General features: G+C 41.2%; 1 pseudogene across 1 annotated transcript; it reads left to right on the forward strand.

The window, feature by feature from the left end:
- Window positions 1-4,953: 4,953 nt before the first annotated feature.
- LOC112623448 lies at window positions 4,954-6,137 on the forward strand (annotated as a pseudogene). The gene is made up of 2 exons (XR_003119138.1): window positions 4,954-5,309; window positions 5,727-6,137. The product of XR_003119138.1 is annotated as a glutaredoxin-1 pseudogene (transcript).
- The last annotated feature ends 1,362 nt before the right edge of the window (window positions 6,138-7,499 follow it).

Genomic DNA, 7,499 nt, shown 5'->3' on the forward strand with positions numbered 1-7,499 from the left:
CGAACTGCTTGAAGGGAGATGATAAGCATCACACAGCATCTGAAGCTGATACAACACTTGAGCTCACTGCAATAGCTATAGGAGGTGGCTGCAAAATTATTATAGTAGTACAGTACATGCTACAGTTAATTTAGTGCAGTTATGATTTAATACTGCATCTTTATGTTTGTTTATATGTCTCTTGACTGAGAATGGTGCCATGTATGGTCTGTGTTTACATGCATGAGTTTTGATACATTTTAACTTTTTGTAATAGCTTTGTGCATATTTTATGGTAGAAATGATAGAATCTACATATATTTTATGTAATCATGACATACCTAGTTTTTTCTTGTTAAGTATTTCTAGGTTATGTGCATATAACTAACATTTGCATTTGAATTTCTGCAGTAAGTTTGTCTTCATACCACTTCTGTAATTTTGTCATTGAAAAGAGTTTCAATGTAGTTTTTAAAGGACTCTTCCTAGTTGATATTGGGCAGCAGGCATTTTAAATTTACATAAGAATACCTTTTGACCCAGCAATAGGTCCAGGACCTTATCCTTGGGAGATAACTTCACAATTTCATTGCAGCATTGTTTATAATAGCAAACGATGGGAAGCAAACTGCTACCCCTCAGGAAAGCATTGAGTAAATTTAAAATGGCATATTTAGACCATGTGCGATGTGCACAGTGGTGTATTTTAGTGGTTCATGGTGCAGCCTCTGCCATCAGACTACTGAGAGGCTGGAATATCAGCACTACTCCTTCTGGCTGTATGACTTCAGGTGATTAAAATGTTCTGTGCTTAAATTTCTTCATCTGTTAGAGACTTCAGAGATTTTTTTTTTTGTAAAGAAGAGATAAACTATTTGAAACCATGTCTGGTTCCACTTAGAGTGTAGAAAGCAGGAAAAATTATTCCCCTACCCTAAAAATAGAAAAATAAACTACAAACAAAACAAAACAAAAAAGACCAGATCTGCTACAACATGATAACTTTTCATGAACTCATCAAAGAGCTGAGGGCAGAGGGCAACCAAATATCCTTAAATCCAAGAAAAGTCAGGCTTCTCCAAGGAAAGATGGAACACCCTCACTGATTTCTCTGTAGCAGAGACCAGGAAGAAGAGATGCTGGGACTGTACAAGTGGGTAAGAAGAATCTGGCTAAACTTTATGATTAAGAGCAAAGGTCAAGTGTGGGCTGGCACAAGAGTACAGCACCCCTGAGAGCTCCAGACACAAAGGGAGTTTGCACTCACATGCAGGACCTTCTACTGGGCCTCCACTAGATGCTCATGAGAAAGTCTGGAAGCAGAGCAATGAGACCAAGGGAACCTTCTTTGGTGGTGCAGACCTGAAGAATGGGAGTGGTTGCTGTTGTAGGAAAGTCACAAAATCCTGACGGAACTCTCCTCTCCTATAATTATATTTTAGGTTTCCAGGGCACTGGCAAATTTGGGGGAGCTGGGAAAAGGGTAAAAAGAAAAAAAGGAACATGCTCTACCCCTGTAGAAGGCACAGGAAAGAGTTCTGGGTCCAGGGTCATATATATGACAATATGAATAGGGGTCTGCAACATGTGGGGGAGGGGCGAGGAACTGTCCTATTCAAGACCCAGCACAGATATGAGGCAGTTTGGGAGTCACTGGGAAGAAGAGCAGGATCACTGAGAAAGTCCCATTCCTAAGACCTAGGGAGACAGACTTGCCTAAGACTGAAGCTGGATCTGGACAAGAGAGAACCTCCCTTCCCTCTCTCCACCAGCAAGCAAGCAACAAGTAATGAGCAACAGCAATCTATTTCCGTGGAGAGGGCAAGAGCATGGAGATAGGCCTCCCCATCTTTGTCACAAACAGGTAAGACTGAAAATTGAGGGTGAAGCAGGAGCTCTGAGAAAAAAACTCCTGGAACCCCAGCCTCCACCCTAAGCACAAGGTAATGCTAGAAAAATTGAAGCCAGTGATGTACTGAAGGTCACCATAGCAACAACAAAACTCAAACCCACCTCAACTCCTAAGTAGATTTACTCAGGAGAATGTAATATCTCATAATATAGCATTGCCAACACTAATGGCCTAGCACAGGAGGCATGCCCATTTGCAGGAATAAATACTATTTACCATAGTGTTGGTTATTCTGTACCTGATGCCCCAATATTCAATCAAAAATTAGAAGACACACATGGAAAACAAGACAAAAACAACCAAAGTCAAGAGACAATGCAATCAACACACCCAGACTCAGGAAGAACCCAGACATTAAAGCTACCAGATGAGGAATTTAAAATAATTATAATTCATATATTAGATGCTCTAGGGGGAAAGTGTCAGCATGCATTAAGAGATGAACATTTTCAGCAAAAAGATGGAAACGGTAAGAAAAAGTCAAATGAAAATACTAGGGGATTTAAAAAATATATTAAAAACACTTTTTTAAAAAGGAAAATACCAGGGGAAAGAAAACCATTGTGACTTAGCTGACTCTTCAGTAGACTTGAGAGAACCAAGGAAAGAATCAATAAACTTGAAGATAGGATATTAGAAATCACCCAACCAAAACACAAAGAGAAAAAGAGTTAAAACACACACACACACACACACACACACACACAGAGAACATTGAAGAGCTGTGGAACAATATCAAATGATCTAACAATGAGTGGTTACAATCCCAGAAGAGAGATATAATTGTTCAGAGAAATATTTACAAGGAATTTTTCAAAATTAACAAAATACATCAAACCACAGATCCAAGGAGCTCAGAGAATCCCAAGCATAAAAATAATAAACAAATAACAACAACAGCAAGATGGCCGATAGGAACAGCTCCAGTCTTCAGCTCCCAGCGTGATCAACGCAGAAGATGGGTGATTTCTGCAATTCCAACTGAAGTACCTGGTTCATCTCACTGGGACTGGTTGGACAGTGGGTGCAGCCCAAGGAGGGTGAGCTGAAGCAGGGCTGGGTGTCGCCTCACCTGGGAAGCACAAGGGGTCAGGGGATTTCCCTTTCCTACCCAAGGGAAGCTGTGACAGACTACCTGGAAAAATGGGACACTCCTACCCAAATACTACGCTTTCCCAATGGTCTTAGCAAACGGCACACCAGGAGATTATATCCTGCACCTGGCTCGCTGGGCCCCACACCCACGGAGCCTTGCTTACTGCTAGCGCAGCAGTCTGAGATTGAACTGCGAGGCAGTAGCCTGGCTGGGGGAGGGGCATCTACCATTGCTGAGGCTAAAGTAGGTAAGAAAAAGTCAAATGAAAAGCAGCCAGGAAGCTTGAACTGGGCAGAGACCACCATAGCTCAACAAGGCCTACTGCCTCTAGACTTCTGTGGGCAGGGCATAGCTGAACAAAAGGCAGCAGACAACTTCTGCAGACTTAAACGTCCCTGTCTGACAGCTCTGAAGAGAGCAGTGGTTCTCCCAGCATGGCGTTTGAGTTCTGAGAAGAGACAGACTGCCTCCTCAAGTGGGTCCCTGACACCTGTGTAGCCTAACTGGGAGATACCTCCCAGTACGAGCCGACAGATACCTCATATAGGCGGCTGACCCTCTGGGACAAAGCTTCCAGAGGAAGGATCAGGCAGCAATATTTGCTGTTCTGCAACCTCCACTGGTGATACCCAGGCAAACAGGGTCTGGAGTGGAGCTCCAGCAAACTCCAACAGACCTGCAGCTGAGGGACCTGACTGTTAGAAGGAAAACTAACAAACAGAAAGGAATAGCATCAACATCAACAAAAAGGTCATCTACACCAAAATCCCATCTGTAGGTCACCAACATCAAAGACTAAAGGTAGATAAAACCACAAAGATAGGGAGAAACCAGAACAGAAAAGCTGAAAATTCTAAAAATCAGAGCACCTCTTCTCCTCCAAAGGATCGCAGCTCCTCACCAGCAGTGGAACAAAGCTGGATGGAGAATGACTTTGACGAGTTGACAGAAGTAGGCTTCAGAAGGTTGGTAATAACAAACTCCTCTGAGCTAAAGAAGGATGTTCGAACCCATCGCAAGGAAGCTAAAAACCTTGAAAAAATATTAGATGAATGGCTAACTGGAATAAACAGTGTAGAGAAGACCTTAAATGACCTGAAGCTGAAAACCATGGCACGAGAATGTCGTGACGCATGCACAAGATTCAATAGCCAATTTGATCAAGTGGAAAAAAGGGTATCAGTGATTGAAGATAAAATTAATGAAATAAAGTGAGAAGACAAGGTTAGAGAAAAAAGAGGAAAAAGAAACAAACAAAGCCTCCAAGAAATATGGTACTATGTGAAAAGGCCAAATCTATGTTTGATTGGTGTACCTGAAAGTGACGGGGAGAATAGAACCAAGTTAGAAAACACTCTTCAGGATATTATCCAGGAGAACTTCCCCAACTGAGCAAGGCAGGCCAACATTCAAATTCAGGAAATACAGAGAACACCACAAAGATACTCCTCGACAAGAGCAACCCCAAGACACATAATCGTCAGATTCACCAAGGTTGAAATGAAGGAAAAAGTGTCAAGGGCAGCCAGAAAGGTCGAGTTACCCAGAAAGGGAAGCCCATCAGACTAACAGTGGATCTCTCAGCAGAAACCCTACAAGCCAGAAGAGAGTGGGGGCCAATATTCAACATTCTTAAAGAAAAGAATTTTCAACCCAAAATTTCATATCTAGCCAAACTAAGCTCCATAAGTGAAGAAGAAATAAAATCCTTTACAGACAAGCAAATGCTGAGAGATTTTTGTTACCACCAGGCCTGCCTTACAAGAGCTCCTGAAGTAAGCACTAAACATGGAAAGAAACAACTGGTACCAGCCACTGCAAAAACATGCCAAATTGTAAAGATCATCAATGCTATGAAGAAACTGCATCAATAAACGGGCAAAATAACCAGCGAATATCATAATGACAGGATCAACTTCACACATAACAATATTAGGCTCAATACCCCAAGCAATACCTGCAACTGAGGATTCTTCCCGGGGAGACCGCCCATCGGCATGGCTCAAGAGTTTGTGAACGGCAAAATCCAGCCTGGGAAGGTGGTTGTGTTCAAGCCCACCTGCCCATACTGCAGGAGGGCCCAAGAGATCCTCAGTCAATTGCCCATCAAACAAGGGCTTCTGGAATTTGTCGATATCACAGCCACCAACCACATTAACGAGATTCAAGATTATTTGCAACAGCTCACGGGAGCAAGAACGGTTCCTCGAGTCTTTATCAGTAAAGATTGTATAGGCAGATGCAGTGATCTAGTCTCTATGCAACAGAGTGGGGAACTGCTGACACAGCTAAAGCAGATTGGAGCTCTGCAGTAACCACAGGGCCAAGAAGGTTGACGGGCCATCTTGGTTTTCTTCTGGATGTGCTCTTTGGTTTTCAGAAGACTGTGACAAGTTCTGGCCCAGGATTCCCTCACTGACCCTCAACTGTTCTCTTTGGCACACGTTTCTTACTGTTCTCCATGTGTCGGCATGTCTCTACCTCTAAGCCAGTGTTTTTCAACTATGTTTATCCAGACTCCTTCTCCACAATGATGAATCCATAGTTGGTTATCTGCTACTGTCCATTAGCTGAAATCATTTTGCTCCTTGACTTTATGGAGTTTGTATTATGAAATCAGTGGGTATTTTGAATGTCTTCTTTCAAACTACATGCATCTCTCCACTCAACCCCACCCTATCCCATCCCACCTTGAAAATCACTGCTCCGAACCAGTGTTCTCCACCTTGTCCTCCATAGATCTCATAGGAAATGTTCAACAATTCTGTGAAAGGTCACAGGACCCAATTGGAGAAATCATATGAAAAGCATAGTTGGTCTTGGCGTCACATGGATCAGAGGCACAAGTGCAGAGGCTGTGGTCATGCGGAACACTCTGTTATTTAAGATGGCTATCCAGATAATCCTGAACACTGTGTATTTGTTTGATTTAGACTACCAGCAACGATTAAAGCACGAAGTGTAAAACATCTGAGAAAACTTACAGCCCCCTACACCAAGAGTGTATCTGTGAAAGAGCCCCCACACTTTGAAAACTTAAGAATCCCTTATGAAGTTTGCCTGTTCTAGAATTGTAAGATTGTCAATTTCCTTCTTCAGTCTCTAGTGACAACACTTAATTTCTTTTCTAATAAAAAAACCTGTAGATGAAAAAAAAAAATAAAACAATATCAACCTTAAATGTAAATGGGCTAAATACCCCAGTTAAAAGACACAGACTGGCAAATTGGATAGAGTTAAGACCCATCACTGTGCTGTATTCAGGAGACCCATCTCACGTGCAAACATGCACATAGACTCAAAATAAAGGGATGAAGGAAGATCTACCAAGCAAATGGAAAGCAAAAAAAAAAAAAAAAAAAAAAAAAAAAAAAAGCAGGGGTTGCAATCCTAGTCTCTGACAAAACAGACTTTAAACCAACAAAGATCAAAAGAGACAAAGAAGGCCATTACATAATGGTAAAGGGACCAATTCAACAAGAAGACCTGACTATCCTAAATATATATGCACCCCATACAGGAGTACCCAGATTCATAAAGCGAGTCCTTAGAGACCTACAAAGAGCCTTAGACTCCCACACAATAATAGGAGACTTTAACACCCCACTGTCAATATTAGACAGATCAATGAGACAGAAGGTTAACAAGGATATCTAGGACCTGAACTCAGCTCTGCAACAAAGAGACCTAATAGACAACTATAGAACTATCCACCCCAAATAAACAGAATATACATTCTTCTCAGCACCACATCACACTTATTCTAAAACTGACCACATAATTGGAAGTAAAGCACTCCTCAGCAAATGTAAAACAACAGAAATCACAACAAACTGTCTCTCAGACCATAGTGCAATCAAATTAGAACTCAGGACTAAGAAACTCACCCAAAACTGCACAACTACATGGAAACTGAACAACTTGCTCCTTAATGATTACTGGGTAAATAACAAAATAAAGGCAGAAATAAAGATGTTCTTTGAAACCAATGAGAACAAAGACACAACATACCAGAATCTCTGGGACACATTTAAAGCAGTGTGTAGAGGGAAATTTATAGCACTAAATGCCCACAAGAGAAAGCAGGACAGATCTAAAATCAACCCCCTAACATCACAATTAAAAGAACTAGAGAAGCAAGAACAAACAAATTCAAAAGCTAGCAGAAGACAAGAAATAACTAAGATCAGAGCAGAACTGAAAGAGATAGAGACACAAAAAACACTTCAAAAAAAAAAAAATCAGTGAATCCAGGAGCTGGTATTTTAAAAAGATCAACAAAATTGATAGAGTGTTAGCAAGACTAATAAAGATGAAAAGAGAGAAGAATCAAATAGACACAATAAAAAATGATAAAGGGGATATCACCACCAACCCCACTGAAATACAAACTACCATCAGAGTAAATACTATAAACATCTCTACATAAATAAACTAGAAAACCTAGAAGAAATGGATAATTTCCTGGACACTTACACTGTTCCAAGACTAAACCAGGAAGAAGTTGAATCC

The sequence above is a fragment of the Theropithecus gelada genome, chromosome 4, assembly GCF_003255815.1.
Source record: "Theropithecus gelada isolate Dixy chromosome 4, Tgel_1.0, whole genome shotgun sequence".
In the NCBI taxonomy this organism is placed as follows: domain Eukaryota; kingdom Metazoa; phylum Chordata; class Mammalia; order Primates; family Cercopithecidae; genus Theropithecus; species Theropithecus gelada.